A 16464-nucleotide genomic window follows, 5' to 3' on the forward strand; every position below is an offset into this window, starting at 1 on the left:
GTATAAAAGATTCTTGAAACTTTTTGTACGAATTCAAGCATGGGTAATTTGCTAAGAGCACAATGAAAATTTTCCAAAACATTGTTACCTTAAACGAGCTGTCTTATATACAAACTGTTCTGACGTTGTTTAGTCTTGTTGATATCTTATCTGCATCAGCCACAAAAGTTTTATGATCCGCCATTGTTGAATTTCTCTACAGAAAAAAGAAAAAAAAAGAAATAGTTTTAAAACCTCACCGTTGTGATATGAACTTTATTGTAATCCAACCTGCTCCATAACAGATAATATCTTAGAGAAATATCCGTTCTCCTTCTTCATTTTATCCTTAGAAATTGTATTATCTTGAGACATTGATTAGTCTTGCTTGGATATAAATCAAAATAATGACACAAGTGAAGAGTACAGAAGAAGGAACTCTACTTGCAACGATCTTTTTTACTAATCAATACATTCCTGTAACAAGCTCCGAGTCTGACCTACAGCATATCTTTCTTTTTCTCTACTTTTATTTTCTATATATTAAAAGAATCTCCAAGATATTAAAAGTTTTTAAATTGGATATCCATCGATAAAACGAGAAGAAATTTTCTCCAGAAGAACGAAAATGGAGTCGAGAGATAACAATGTAAAAATCTTTCGAGTGAAATTATTTTCATCTATTTCTTTTTTATTTTATTGATTATCATAAAATTATAATAGTAATTTATTAAAGTATTTTAAAAACATAAGTAAAATTCCTATCGGAATTTAATCGAATTCACCAATTTACAAATTCCACTTCACCTATAAATTTCATTTTAGTTGTAAATATCAGTTTGTAATCAATGAAACGTAACGTAACGTTGTCGTACATTCATTGTTACTTGCCTTGTAAATTTCAATTTAAATTCATTGTTAATCAATGGAAATTTGATTTTAGAATCATTGTTAAATTCAATGGAGCGTTAAACGTGAAGACGATTGCGAATTTCATTTGTGGATTATGAATTTCGTGTGTTTGTGTATGAGAATTTCTTTGTAGATTTTAAGAAACTTTTTTAGAAGAAATTTAACAATTCATTTCTAATAAATCTTAGTTTTTTTTCTTTAAATTCCTTAAGGCAGAAAGAATTTTTTTTAAAAAAAACTTTACTTTTTTTTTAATTTTTATAAAAATTCATTAAATTAATTTATCGTAAAATATATTTAGAAGTTAAAATTTCATTTTTCTATATTTAGTATTGAATAATTTGGTGAAAAATTTAACTGTTTTACTTATTAACATATTTATGTAGGCATATAATTTACAATAAAGTGTGACGTTAGTATAAACTATTATATAATGTTGCACTTTGAGTTCATCCTTATGTACTTTACCTGTACTCAACATCACATTTTATGCTTTTATATGACATTATATACACATGCAATATCACATAAACACGCAATAAATTTTCACGTAAGTTGTATAGACACTTTATTTTAAATTATTTACATAAACACACAAGCGTGTAAATATGTGTAAGCAACATTACATTGTGTTTGACGTTGTATACACATAAGACCGTATGCAATACACCACAAGTTCATAATTATAGTACAACTTCACGTTTTACTTTAAATACTTTGCACCAAAGTATGACGTTATTATACATTTCTACACAGCGTCACGCTTTATATGTGCAACACTTCATTTATGTGTATACAAAGTATGACGTTACGCATCGTGTATGACACAGTAACGGTGAATAACGTCACATTACGTAAAGTGTTACACTGTACGTATATTCATATAAAGTGTGACGTTGCATTTATTATAAATTATTTACACGTAAACTGTGACGCTGCACATAAAATAATTCTCATATATTATTTTTATAATAATAAAAATTATTTATGCATTTAATAATTTTATTTTATTATCTTACAGTGATGCAGTGATATGTAAATTTTACCGCAGATTTAACTTCAACACGTTCTTTATAGATTTATCTATGCTATTAATATCAATCAATCAATTAAATTTAGTGCTTCTAGACAAAAACCTTCCAGCAATAAATAGCATTTTCCTAAAACTCTTGGGATGAGGAAGAAGAAGAGAAAGAGAAATATAAAATTTTATTGCTTTCAAAATTTCTAAAGTTGAATGAATTCACTTACAATTATTAATGGTTATCGTAATTTGTAGTTGATTAATTATAATTATTAGGTACCCAATACTCAATTAATAGCTGAATAAGCTAATATTATAATAATAATTCATCATAGCGTTGTCTAACTAAACTTCAAAGAAGAAAGTTTGCAAAAGATTATATTAAATATTATAAATTAAACTTTTTTTAAGATTTAATTTTATTTTGACTACTGAAAATTTTATTTATTTACTTTTTACAGTTGATAAACTCATTAAATTGGGTTAAAATGCTTTTTTCTAAGTTATATGTAATCAGTAGCTGGTGTAACCCAAAAGTTAGTTAACCGATGATATATTATAGAAAGCATGAAGGCAGTACACTGAAGACCGTTGTAGAGATTAAATAGCAATTTATTAACTAAATTAACCAAAAATTACAATTAGTTTGATTGTATTTTTATCACGCTTTCGCCGATTTTATAAAAACAAAAAAAAAAAAAACACAACCAAACTCAGCTTAATTTATATTCGCAAGTATATCAGGAGCACAGGGAACAAACAAAGTTAACTGACTTTTGGGCGCACTGTATAAATCCCGATTTAAAAAAAAAATTAAATTCTGTTCTAGCAACAAACAAATTTTTAAATTATATCGAAAAATATAATGGATTTATCTTTGTAATTCATTCATTGTCAAGCAATTTTATCCTTTTTAAAGCTTACATTTTTAATTTAAACTTTATAGAAGTAATTTACTGCGGTGTTGAATTCTTTAAGTTGGAAGTCATAAAAGTTTAAAACGTTTCAATATTCCATTTCAACTCATTCAACAAAGAATAAAAAAGGGAGAAATTTTTTTTCTTGAAAAATTTTACAGTGATCTAAAACCTTAAAAGGAGGGTGGGAAAAAAACAACGTAACAAGAATAGATCAATAACTTTATCAATTCCATCTAAAGCCGGATATTTTTCACAAAACGTAATCTTTACACTCTTTATATATTCTAGGAAAGAAATTGTCGTTCGATTTCAAAAACTCCATTTATTTCTAAAAGATCGAAGGGAAATCCAAGTGTTGGTTGGGCCTTACTGGAAATACTCTAAAGCAGACAAGAAAACTGTCGCAGATCCTCTCTATCAGGGTCACCCCTCCATCAAATGTCGATTAAGCGGCCACCATCGCCATTCGTTAAAGCTGTCGTCCTGGCTTGTGTATCCGGTAGGATAGAGAATGCCCAAAATCCCTCAGTCCATTAGGAAATAACAGGAGGGATTTGTACGATTCTGTGTCACACTTACACCTAATCAGCTTTCTATGTTCATCTCGCCTCTTTGATATAGTTACAATTGGATTTTAAATCGTTTTATTTCTAAATCTAGAAAGGCAAAAAAAGGAGGGGGTATAAAATAAAATATTCAACAAATTCCACTTTTATATTATTCATTCTTTCCATCAAGAGATTTACAATGTATATTTATGCGATTCTAACGTGATTTAACTTGTCATTTATCAAAATTAATAACACAGAATTATTCCTTTTTATTCACAAAAAAATTTCTCTCTTTCTCTCTTACATATATGAATAAGTTTTATCTAACAATATAAACGAAAATCTGATATTGCTTCTCGCAGTTACTCCATAAAGAGGGATGCTTGTATTAGAGTAACGCAAGTGACGCAGCTGTGTTTACGTACTTAATACTGTATGTGCACATCACAGACTGCTATAAAATTCACCAATAAGCTAGTTGCCATGAGCAATGAAATTACGTGTAAGGAATGTTCTCTCCATTATAATGTTTCATAGTAATGCTATATCGAGACGTAGTAAATTTTCCGAAATGGTTTAAACTTTGCTTGCAGATAAAATTAATCATTTTTCCTCAATTCTTATAATTACTTTTAATTGTAACAAATGTAATTATTCTTTCTATAACATTTACATAATTCATATTCTTCCCGCAATAAAGTCGAGTGAAAGAAAATCGATTCTTATTTAGTTAACTCGTTGTTATTTTATGTGTGCATGGCCTTACTCTGGACGAAAAAATAAGTAAACAAACAAGGAAAAAAAAGTTATATTTACCGTAACGTGAAGCGTGAAAAACAGATTCGTCTCCTTTCTAAGGAAGGAAGGATACATGTCATTGGTGCAAATTGTCAAGCATGTTAAGCACGTGTTCAAATGGGTCGTAACCTCGGCAACAGTGTTGGTGATCTGATCACGTTGTTAGCATCTGTACCACTCTCCTGGTCAACATTCAACGGTTGTCTACTCGTTGTTTTCCATAGATGTCTGATTGGTATGTGACCTGCACCAAGATTACGCTGATGTGTACTTAGTATTCGACTTCCGATAATAGGTGCAGAAGGAATAGATTTTACTTTTTCTCTTTCTCCCTTCTTTTTTTTTCTTTATAATGTTGACTTTCCTTCTTTGCTTATTGAAACGTTAAAAATTCTTTAGAATTGCTAGAATTATTACGAGTGCCATTTAAAGTAATAGAAATTGTAAATAAAAGTACGGTATGTCACGTTTATAAGTGAATTCGAACGAATAGAAAGCTGTATATTGAAGAATTTCAGAGAGGTTTTTTTAATGTACTGAAATATTTAAGCGAATTCTAAGCCAAAAAAACGAGTAAAAAAGAAATAAATTCAATTATACAACTCATATTTTCTAAAGCAAATTGCTTAATATAAATTTAAGATCGATTAAGTCATAAAAAAAATTAACAAAAAACCTTAATTTAACACTTTAACTAACTTTTAGAATAGACAAACTAATTATCTTAAAAAATAAAAATAAAAAAAACGTGCAATCATTCAGGTATTTGAATTCTCTTACAGAATTTCCTTAATAGAATTACCATATTTACAATTTGTAGAGAAGAAGAGAATCCACCATCAATATGCCTTAAGAGAGAGAGAGAGAAAGAGGGAGAGGCAGAACTCAAAAATAAATTTGAAAAATTGAAAATATTTCTTTGATAGTTTTTAAAACATCCAGAGCGTTGTTAATAATCGTGGCTTGGATGCAAACAAACCAATCAGGTGTTAACGCGGTTCGCTAACAAGTTTTGAACCAGGTACGCTTCATCAAAACGGCTTGGGGCTAACATTATATACGGCCAGTGCACCAGATGATTGTTTCAGAAACTTCGTCAATTCTGGTTTCAGGCTGAAAACATGATTTTGTTCGACTCAACTTCACAGTGATTCCTTTCTTACCAGTTATGTGATCCGCTCTTCCTTTTTATATGTACTCAATAGGATTTTCTTACTTCAAATTTTCTTTGGCATTTCTCTTAAATCTATAACATGGTAACATAAGATCCAACAGTGAATTGAAGAAGAAGAAGAAATACAGTATATCGAATTAATGGTTAAACGTCATTAATTTAAAGTGTAATGTAATTTATGAAGTGTGAATAATTTAATTTGTAAATAAACTGTAAAATTCTTCTGTTAGTGAAAAGATACTGAATTTTTTTTAATGTATTTTGTGATATAAAATACGTAACTGAGTCGTGTGTGACGTTATAAATCTAAATTCAAAATTTTAACTCATAAACTAAGAAGATTCAACTTAAATATTTTGACGAATAAGTTTCTTTATTAGTTTACATATTGTAAGTAAGGCGTGTCGTACAGACATGTTATATATACAGAAAAAATTTAGTACAAGTGCTTTAAATACGACCAGAACTTGATTTATAATATACTAAACTATAGCTTACTTAGCTTAGTTATAGTTTGGGGCCTTGCATTACGAAGGGCCTCGTTCTATTCTTAAAGATAATTTATACGTAATGCCTTATTATGTGGTGGAGAAAGGGCCTGTTGTGTGTTGTAGATTAGGGCCACAAGTCTAAACCGGCTGTAAATATGACGTGTTACAGGTCATAGAGAACGTATATATGCCTTGTATTTTCGTGTTGTGTATAAGGTAATGTATAGTATATATATATATATATGCATATTATATATATAAAAATAGCTTTCATTTGCGTGCTGTAAATAGGATGTCTTCTATAGAGAACGTGTACATTATACAGTATATACATTTATATATATTCAGGACCGTCAGGAAGAGGGAAACTGGGACTTTTTCCCTGCGCTTGAAGAAAACTGAGTGGTTCATATCCCTATAAATTAATGTTATTTTTACTAAATTATAATAAAATTTAAAAAATTACATTTTATTAATAAAGAAACATTCCACATATTGCATTTATTAAAACAAATGGCAAAAGGGGCCCGCTCTCCCCTAGGCCCTATACAATTTCTTGACGACCTTGCATATATATGTTCTAAATAAGGTGTATATACGTATATACAGTATTTTTGCTGTATATAAAAATATTCCTTATTTTCATGCTGTTCAGAAAATACATGCGTACATTTGTATATAATTTATACAGTATACAAGTGTTAAACATAAGAAACGTCTCTAGCATAATGTAACTCTCAAGCTGTCAAACATGTTAGATAAAGAAGGTGTATATACGTATGTTTACATGCTGTATATAAAGAATATCTCTTTCACATGTTGTAAATAAGACGTATTGTACTGTACATAAAGTATACACACATATATACTGTGTATATACTTTGTATCGTAAGCCTATACAAAGAATCTCTCCTTTACGTGTTGAATATTAAAATTTAAAACTTACAACAAATTATATTATATTAAAGATTAAGTTTAAAGTTGTATTACATTATGTAATATGTTGACTGCATAAATTAACACATCATAATTTATTTATAAAGTTTAATTGCATAAGTTCATCATTAAAATGATTAACTGTTTTGGTGACTTAATAACTTTTTAATGATTAAATTTATTCAAAAAGTAAAAAAATAAATTTATATACTGTATATATAAAAATAAACATGAATAGATATATAAATTTAACATCACAAAAATTAAATGTAGATAATTACATATAATAAAATCTATATAAATTTTTAAGTATTTAAATTTAAAATTTAAATTAATTTCAGATTTAAAATTTATTAAAGAAAAAAAATTTATTAATAATAATTAGAATTAATTTAATATATACAAAATTAATTATCGATTAAATAATTATAAATTATAATTATTTCAATTTCTTTCTTCGTTAATTAATTATCATTAAGATTAACAACTTAACTGTAATTAAAATTATTATCAACTTGCGAAATTAATCAAATTTCTGTCTTTGAAAATTTGTAATACTTGTAAATAAAATTAATTATTATTAATAAATTAATTATCTTCAACTGAATAATAATAATAATAATAATAAACTTAAATAGGAATTTTTAATAAATTATTTAAAAAATTGCTTACAAAAATGAAATGAATTTTTTAAAAAATTTATGCCATATTTAAATATTATACTAATCCATAATTCATATAATTAAACTTTCTCCTAAAACTTAACTTTTCCAATTAAACGAAACGTGCATGATATATGATTCATCATATAAAGAAGTTAACAAATGAAAATGAGTCATTTGCAATTAAGAAGGAAAAGTCACTGGTTAATTAATGACCTATGTAACTAACTAGAATGTAATTAGTATAGAAAGACTAATTGCTATCCTGTTAACTCTAAAATATCAAAGATTCCATTTAGAAAACACTAAAAGTAAAAGAGGAAAAAAAATTTATCTACATCTTCTTTTCGAAAATTAATTAAAATTTAAAATTTTATTTTAAAGAAAAAATATATGTGAATGTTATCGTTGATAAATTTTGTAATATTATAAATAAGTGCAGCTTTTGAAGAAAGTTTCTCCTCCTCCTCCTCCTCCTCTTCCTTCTTCTTCTTAAAAATTGAGTTCAATTGAAATATGCAAAAACTTTATTCAACTCTGCGCCTATTACTAGAAAACTTTGACCGTCGAATCACCAACTTTCCATCAGAATCATTCTACAACTCTCCCTTAGGAAAGGCGCAACTACAACCGTACANTATATCAGCACTTCAACTCAATAATAATAATAATAATAATAAACTTAAATAGGAATTTTTAATAAATTATTTAAAAAATTGCTTACAAAAATGAAATGAATTTTTTAAAAAATTTATGCCATATTTAAATATTATACTAATCCATAATTCATATAATTAAACTTTCTCCTAAAACTTAACTTTTCCAATTAAACGAAACGTGCATGATATATGATTCATCATATAAAGAAGTTAACAAATGAAAATGAGTCATTTGCAATTAAGAAGGAAAAGTCACTGGTTAATTAATGACCTATGTAACTAACTAGAATGTAATTAGTATAGAAAGACTAATTGCTATCCTGTTAACTCTAAAATATCAAAGATTCCATTTAGAAAACACTAAAAGTAAAAGAGGAAAAAAAATTTATCTACATCTTCTTTTCGAAAATTAATTAAAATTTAAAATTTTATTTTAAAGAAAAAATATATGTGAATGTTATCGTTGATAAATTTTGTAATATTATAAATAAGTGCAGCTTTTGAAGAAAGTTTCTCCTCCTCCTCCTCCTCCTCTTCCTTCTTCTTCTTAAAAATTGAGTTCAATTGAAATATGCAAAAACTTTATTCAACTCTGCGCCTATTACTAGAAAACTTTGACCGTCGAATCACCAACTTTCCATCAGAATCATTCTACAACTCTCCCTTAGGAAAGGCGCAACTACAACCGTACAAGTTACTGCCTAAGGCAACCGTTATCTTCACATTTCTTCTCCTAGGCTCTACCACTTCGAAATAACATCACACGCAATGTACAGCATCTGTAAGCAGTTGGAAATCCTCTATTTGCTAGCATGGCATGGTGTCTGTACCAGCAATTCCCCTCCATTCATATCCACCCCTCTCTTTCTACTGCGTTTATTGCTACGATGGCTGCAAAAGGCATTTCTTTATAGCAGATTCTCAATGGTTACCGTACAACCGCTTACGTCTTCTGCCCTTCTATACTGTGTGAAAGATATAGGAGTGAACGTAATTTATGACCGCAACTCTCCAACCACACTGAAGTGGAAAGGAAGAAAGGTCATTAAGAGGGGATGCGCCAATGGACATAGATTTCTTTACTCATCTAATACATGGTCAGGCAATCAAGATAAATATATCGATGGATGTATAAACATCAGCCTCCAATATCTGTTGCTGAGCCCACATATTTTTTTTTCTTTATTTTTTTCAGGGGAAGACAATTCAGATATTTGCGGTGGATTCTTTCCATTTAATTTCTTCTAACAATTTCGATAAATTTAAACCGAGTTTTATAAAAATTTACATTTAAAACATTTTATAATTTAAGATTTAACTCTATTCCACCATTTAATCAAAATTCGGTTCGAGATTTTACAATCGATAGCAATTCTATTTAAACTTGTAATTTGTGATCGTAAATTACAAGCCTGTACTTTTTTTTAATGGTAGTTTATACTAACTTGTTTCGAAAATAACGTTATAAAATCGTTATTTTCGAAAACAGAAAACGTAAATTACGTCATTAATTTCAGTAACGCAAATTTTAAATTCATTGGATGTAATCTACACAATCACATATCGAAATTTCATTATTACGTTGAGCTTTCAATTATTTTTATTGTAAATTACAACGAAACAAAACCGCAATTTCTAATCTCTTTAGTAAATTTAAATTGTTCCTAACACAAATTACTTTTTTAAAATTTTTTTACACGAAACTTTCATCCTTTTCATCATTATAAATTTATAAAAAAACAACACATTACTTNTCTTATTATATATTTTATTTAATTAAATCTTAGTTAAATTTCGTAAATATAAGTACAATACTTTACTTAGTAGCCATTCGTTTATACACGTCATTACAATTTGTATAAATGAAACGAAGATGCTTATTGGAAACGATACTCACAGAGTGGAAAACTCATAAATGATTTTAAAACTCGAATTTTAATTAAAATCTTTCTCATTTTGACATCATTTCTCCTCTTTAAGAATCTTACCGATAAGAAAAATATGTAATATGCAGATTAGATAATTCTTTATGCACGCCGTTAAGGGAGGAAAAGCTATTTCAGCATTGAGTTGCCAAGGGAAAAAAAATAAATAAAAATAAATAAAATAAAATAAAAATTAAAAAATTGCGATAATTGAAAATTTTCTTGAATAATTATCTTAAAATTCCTTAATTAAACCGAAAACCAACCCAAAAATCTTACTTTGGTAACGTGGCGTGGTGCAATTAGAATTTAGAAAGAATTCTTCAACAATCATTACTGGAAAGAGAAGGATGCTGAGAAAGGAGGAGGAAACATTAAAAAAAATAATAACAATAATAATAAAAATAATAAAATTTCCATTGTTGGAAACCATTTAATAAAACAAAAATCTCTAACAAATTGACCATGTTTTACTGGTATATCATTAAAATATTTATATATTAGTAAAGGTAAAGTAAAGTGTATAGTGTTCTTACTCAGTTTAGCATCCATACATCGTTAATCAGAAGTTGAATATCACCTATCCGGCCATCATTGATTCTACATAGATGCTTAGAAATAATGTTGTTGGTAATGATCGAATAAATTGCTTCTAGCGCCTTTAACGCCATTAGCCTTAATAAGTTGGCCACAGCTGTAAAAATATTTGTAAGACTGGAATGTATCCTCTTTTACGTGCTTCAAATTCCTGTTTAAAAAAAATTCAAATTAAAAAAAAAAATGGTTAACATCAGTTAAATTAAAAAATCTAATTCGGAAAATCCTCGGTTACTTGTAAAATTTATAAATTCCCTAGATGATGTAGAACTGGTAAACAACATTAGTCGAGTTGTCTGGAATATAGCTATCCCCTTTAATACTTTAAGAATTCAACTTGTTTATGTAGTGTATGGCAGTAATGTATTGAATAAAGCGTAGTGTTTGTTTAATTAACAGATTTAAAAAGCATGCTGTTGTTGAATACCTTTGGTATCTATTTAGTAATTTATTTATTTAAAAATAATTAATGATATGTATAAGTTACGGCGTATAATTTCATAATGAGAAATTGTTTAGAAATTAAATGAAGTCAACAATAAATATAGGACTAAATTTTTCAACAAAAGAAAAGATTTATATATTTGAAAACTCAAATGTCTAATGTTTACTTATCTGTTTTCGTGCGTTTAAAATTAATTTTATTCGTTATTATTTTACTTTTCCTATTTTTAACATTTATTAAATAATAAATACAATTTTATTTCTGAATTTGTACGGTATTTTGATTTTTTTTAATAAAATATATGTTTATCTGTAAAGGGTGGCACAAAAGTCAGTTAATCACTGTAAATTCTGTCTAAAGTAAGATTTTTTTTGTTTACAATGCGTTGACAAATTCGTAAGTGTACTCTACACGAAACAAACGAAACAAGTCACAGTCAACTGACTTATGGGCCACCCTCGGGCCCGGATTTACGCATAATCTAAACAAGCTGCAGCCTAGGGCCTCGCGTTATAAGTCTATAGCTTATGGCCTCACATTTTTACATGTATCATCATTTGGTGGATGTTATATGTTATAGCTTAGGGCCACAGCGAGTGTAAGTCCAGACCTCGCCATATCGTATACATAGGCCTATATATATATATATATATTACGTTTATCTTCTGTACAATTTAGTATAAATGTAATTTTTAATATTGTAAAACTTTTTTCTCCCTTGTTTTCTAGTAATCACTTATAAAACTTAATAATAAATTTATATAACTTATAATGTTAATAATTTTTAATTAATACATTTTAATTATATTTTTATATTAAATTAACGTCGACAAACAACCACACCCATTGACAGAGTTACATAGCAAATTAATTTAATTTATTTAATATTGTATCTGTAAAAGTTTACTTTAATTTTTGTAAAAGACGTAAATATTTTCTTATAAAATATACAGAATTAATTTATTATAAATAATTTCAATTTTATTTATAACTAATTAAAGTTGAAAGCTTTAGAAAAATGAACAAAAACTTTGAAAACATCATTTTAATTCGATCGTAATTTTTAAGAGAGGAGAAAATACATTACAAAAATATTCTTTGTGTAACAAAGGCAGAATGTTTTCCTAAATGAATTTATCACCTTATTGATTATGTAAAGAGAGTCTCTCTTCTCTCTCTCTCTTCTTGATAATTAAAACATTGAAGTGTGTTTTAGCAGATTCTTTTGGGATGTAATACACCGAATCATTAATTGACAATTTTTGTATAGAAAAATGAATAATTTTTAAGTAAATATTAAATTGTTTTATAATAAATTATTATACAAATAATNTTATAAAAAATAAATAAATAAATAAATTATCGAGTGCATACACAGGAAGAGGAGCATCAGATCACTAAACCATCAGAAGAAATCCAAAAGGATCCATTATCCTCTTGCTTGTAAGAATGTAATCCTCATTTCTCGTCCACATAGCACATTATTCTCTAATAAATGACTACAGCGTTAATAATGTCAGGAGCTACAAATCAAACCCATCCCTGGTAATGTGCACAATCACTTTTTTATAACCACATAAAGCTACTTAGAGGTACACTTAGAGCAGATGGGGATTTCTTTGACATACAAATCATTACATCTCCTAAACAATTAATATCTCTCATTTTTGCCCTATTAAACAGTATATTATTCATTATAGGTGCTCTAATTTTATCCATCTTGGCATCAAATGGGATTAAGAAAGTTACCCAATTCGTGTTTTGATGATACTTTTTTAATTATGTTCATTTTCATTATCTTTCGCCTTTATTAATAAGGATAATAGACGTGAATTATCATTAAAAAAAAGAAAAAATATACGTTATTACTCATAATTTAAATGAAGTATAAATTATTATTTAATCCATTCTCATCTTGGTGATTATTTTCTTCATTTTCTTCACTTAAATTATCTCGGTTACATCTAAAATAATTAACATTTACACGACGAATTTTTAAACTTTTCTAAATTTATTATTAGTATTTTTGTCTTTTTTAAAATTTGTATTTAATTTATTATTATAATTTACTTAAATTATTCGAAAAGTTTACTGAGTGTTTACATAAATCCCTGCATCTTACAAGAGAAAAATGCCTCGAGATTTAAGCAATTGTTAATTGAAGTTATCGTCTAGAAAATAGAAAATATATCAGAAATATATGTAAATGTTAGTAAATAATCGATAAATACTTTTTTAAAGAAGGCAAAAAGTTTGGCAGGATGAGGCACAGAGTAGATTTCTTGCAGTGAAACATCCAGATTATCATGAACGATGGGGTCTTATCTGCTGTCAGCTGGTAGGCATCTGCTGTCGATAGGAAGGAGTTGAAAATCAACCCTGGGGTCTATTGTGTGGTGCGGCCGCAGTCCCCAGGAGGACAGACCAACGACAATCAGCTGTCAGACCAACTTACTCAGCACTACGATCCTACAGCCCTGGAAGGAAGTAGTCGAACACTTTATGAAACCACCGGGACATTTTAAATTTTATTTACTATACACAATCTTCGGAAATGATCCCAAATATATATATTCTCCACAATAGGTATTGTGATAGTAGGCGAGCTACTGGGAAACGTCTTTGTCGAAAGTTTATTTTAATATCATCCAATATTGATCCGAGAATGGAGTTCGTTGATTGTTTCCATTGTTGCATTGATTTACAACTTTGAATATTGTTAAACTTGAAAGTGTTAACAGTGTTAAGAAATTCCAACTTCACTTATCTGAAGCTTAAATTCATATATATTTGACATAGAACTTCCATTATAAATACATTTAACATTTAATTAATGCTATTTACTGTTTTGAAAACTTCACTACCACATTCCTGTATGAAACCACAAATATGGCGGAATTACAACATTTATTTTAAATTATAAGTAAAGTTTACAGTCTATAATTTTAAACTTTATATTAAAGAATGTATTTTTTAAAGATATTATGAGTTTAAATTTACAAATTTGCTTCTTATTCTAGTTTTATTTACTAAAAAATATTAAGAAAAATTGCTTCATATTTCATTAATTTTACGTCTTATAAACTTGTTAAAATATTAAAAACAAAATACAAAATATTTTTTAAGTTGTAAAACTATTATTTGATAATTTAAACAATAATTTAAGCATTGTAAACTCGATAAAAGCATCAGAAAACATCACAAAACCAAACTCCTAACATACGAAAGGAGCGATATGATGAAGAAAAAGAAAGAACTCCCGGATAATCATATTAAACCATGAAAATCTACATAAAATTTGTTATTTACAATATAAAAAGAATAAAAAAATAAGAAGAAAAGTGTAAAGAAATCAGCCAAGGAGATGCATCAGTATGCCATCGATTCTCGCAAAGCCAGTACAATTCTAGGAACAGCCGTCGTTATAAAAGAGCGCTGGGGGGTAAGAAGTGGTAAAGGGGGGTTCAGTAACACGTGAATGTCACCCACCCCGTAGCGGTAAAAATATTACACAATAGGTCGAAATATTTCGTTGGAACCTGTCAATATGGCGGCCAAGTGAAGATCTCATTTATCACATCAGAGCTTGGCCCCACTCCAAGCATACTCGGAATCGATGGAACTATTCAGAAAACGTTGGGAAATCGAATGGAAGGACTACGTTTAAATTTCCACTTTGGAAGCGAAAAGCAACGATATCGACTGTATGGTACACGGTAACGGGTGAGAATAATGACACTAAGAACCATGTAGTTTTTCTTGTAAACGGTTGTCGAGTCTGCTCAATGTGGTCGAAGCCAATGCATTGTCTACATTTGGATGAATCGTTTCGCTTTCTTCCTTCCTTCCCTCCCCTTTTTTTAATACTTGATTAATATTTTTATAATCGATCCCCTCTCTCGAATTTGTCCCTTAAATATGATATATCGAAAGTAGAGCGGATGGGTAATTTGTCGAGAGTTTTATGTCAACCAATGGCGCGGAGATAAAAATAAACACGAAAATTGAGTCGTCTTATCAAAATTTTCTATTGGTTAGCGTAGTTTTCCATTGGTTTAATTTGGTTTCTATTGGCGAAAACGGGAGTTTTTCTCGTCTTATCCTTTATTCGGATGAGATTCGGATTTTTTAAACGTAAAAATGCCATATTTTTTCTCTTGTTAAATCATATTTTCTTCTAAATTTATATAGTTTAATGGTCGATTTTATTTTCTACGGTGTGAAAATTGCCAAAATTTATTTGTTTACAATGACGTTCAGATATTTTTTTTTGTATTGTTTTACAAACTTTACCTACGTTTTAGATTAAAAATGAGTGTTTAAACGAATAAATCTCGCATAAAATTTAATAAAACGGCCACCTCTAAACAACGACCAGTTTTTCTCTTCTCATAAATGGCCGTTGTTCAAAGGTTCGACTGAAATTGAATTTTTCTTAATACTTAAATAATAATAAAAAAATATTTGAATAAGTTCTGATTTTATGAGCATTTTGTTTAAAAGATAATTTAAAAATGTATTTTTTATGATTATAAAAAATTAGCAGTTATCTAAACTCTATGAAAAGCTGTCAGAAATTCTGTTTTTTTTTCCTTTCTTTATTCAATTCGAAACTGTTCCATTCTCTCTACAGTGTTAAGTAAATGGAACTTTTGAAGAACATTTTCTCTAGTTAAGTAGTCAAATTTCACAAGAAAAACTATAATCACGTAGAGTTAAGATAGATTTCTGCATGGAAGATATCTTTTTTCAAATCCCCTTCTCTCCTTTTTTCATAATTAGAATCCTTTATTCTATCTAATATTAAATTTTGATTAATCAAACATTCACAAAGATATCAGATAACAAAGACTTTTATAACAACAACTTTTATCCCCCCATTTTTTTTTTAAAGTTTATACAGTAATAGCTTTATTGATCACAATTAAATTCTTTAAAGAAATCAATTTTATTTTTAATTCTTTTTTTAAAGTTTAGCATTTTATCGATAGTGATACTATAGCTATAAAAGCGGTTATAGGTACAACCTGGAGATTTTCTTCAAAAGTTTCAACTTTTTTCGAGTGTACTTCGACAAACTTCAATCTTTCGTTCTTGAAAAGAATCTATAAAAATGTGGGATGGAAATATAGAAGAAGAAGAGGAGGAGGAGGAGGAGGAGGAAGATCTCTCTTACTTTTTCATACTGTTGCAAGTACTTTATGTAACTGCAACAGTAAAATCTTAAAAATAAATATAATATTTCTAACAATTTTAATTATAATTAATTTTTTAAATATTTAAAATATAATTTTATTTTTGATTTTTTTTCCGATTTACTTTTACAAGCAGAAGTATTTTAATTTTAATTTTTTTAAAAGATAATCTAATAAATAAATTATATAAGTAAAT

The sequence above is a fragment of the Centruroides sculpturatus genome, unplaced genomic scaffold (genome assembly GCF_000671375.1).
Source record: "Centruroides sculpturatus isolate CEXI.00-Female unplaced genomic scaffold, Cexi_2.0 scaffold44, whole genome shotgun sequence".
NCBI classification, from domain to species: Eukaryota; Metazoa; Arthropoda; class Arachnida; order Scorpiones; family Buthidae; genus Centruroides; species Centruroides sculpturatus.